We start from the raw sequence: 1,053 nt of genomic DNA, 5'->3' as shown, positions 1-1,053 counted from the left end.
GTGTAAGGGGGGGGGTCCCCCCAAAAGAATGGCAGTCATCCTAAGGCAGGTTGATAAAGGAGGTCCTATTGTGGGAGCTCCGCAAAGCTGCGTTTGGAATAGAAATTAACGGTGAGCGTGCGATAAAAATGGCATTGATCCACGCTTCTTCTGGAGGTCACTGACAGGGTACCACTGGTAGGTTGAAGTCTGAGGTGGGGAAACTATTAAAATGCCGATGAATACAGTTTTATAACAGACGCAGACGAGACACCGGGAAGAAGAGAGCAAGCTGGCGCTGGGAGGGAGGCCTTGGAGTCCACTGTTCCTTGCAAGGGTCAGAAGTTGGCCCGGTGTTTGTTCTTTACGCTGAAAGAAAACCGCGGGAGAGCGCAGAGTGGCGGAGAACTACATTCAGCCAGTGGATATGAAAATGAATTTTAGCTGCTTTGTGCAAAAACCCTAGGTGTGTAGACAGAAGGGAGCCAGCCAGAAGGTTACAAGAGGTCAAGAATAAATAACCACCAGGCGGAGGATCCCAGATTCTGCCCTTCCTTTTGTTGGGTGAGGAGCGCCAGGCAAACGCGTCCACAAAGGCTTTGGAAAGAAGCGGTCCGGCCGTCCACACGCAGCTCCAGTCCCGGGTAACTATTAGGGGAGCCGAAGGGCGGCTGCAGCCAGAGGCGCGGGGGCGGGGGTGTGGGGGACTCCGCTCTCAGTGGGAAGCCTCGCGGCGGGGACCCCAGAATAAGTCGGGGGCGGGCCGCGGCGCAGCGGGCGGGCGGGGGCGGGCGGCCGAGCAGATCCCACCCCTTCCTGAAGGAAGCGCCCTCCTCGCCGCCGCTGCCGCCGCCGCTGCCTCCGCCGCAGGTCACGGCCCCGCGAGGCGACCGCGGCCCCGCCGCACCGGAGCAGGTAGGCGCGGCGCCCGCGGCGCCCCCTCCTCCGCCCGGGCCGCCGGGCAGCCAGTGGGGGCGTCGGGCCCGGCTCCGCGCTCAGCCCGGAGGCGGAGCCCGGGAGCGGCGGGCGCGGGGCCGTGACCTGCGGCGGAGGCAGCGGCGGCGGCAGCGGCGG

General features: G+C 64.0%; 1 protein-coding gene across 1 annotated transcript in view; it reads left to right on the top strand.

The window, feature by feature from the left end:
* The first annotated feature begins 819 nt into the window (after positions 1–819).
* Positions 820–1,053, top strand: part of TMEM150C (transmembrane protein 150C) — a 76,305-nt gene continuing 76,071 nt past the window's right edge. The window contains exon 1 of the mRNA XM_049630785.1: positions 820–894. The gene's annotated coding sequence lies outside the window, so the exon portion shown is untranslated. The remainder of the gene's footprint in view (positions 895–1,053) is intronic.

Source organism: Panthera uncia, chromosome B1 (assembly GCF_023721935.1).
Source record: "Panthera uncia isolate 11264 chromosome B1, Puncia_PCG_1.0, whole genome shotgun sequence".
NCBI lineage: Eukaryota > Metazoa > Chordata > Mammalia > Carnivora > Felidae > Panthera > Panthera uncia.
Note: the sequence above shows the minus strand (reverse complement) of the source record. Positions and strands in the feature narration are given on the sequence as shown.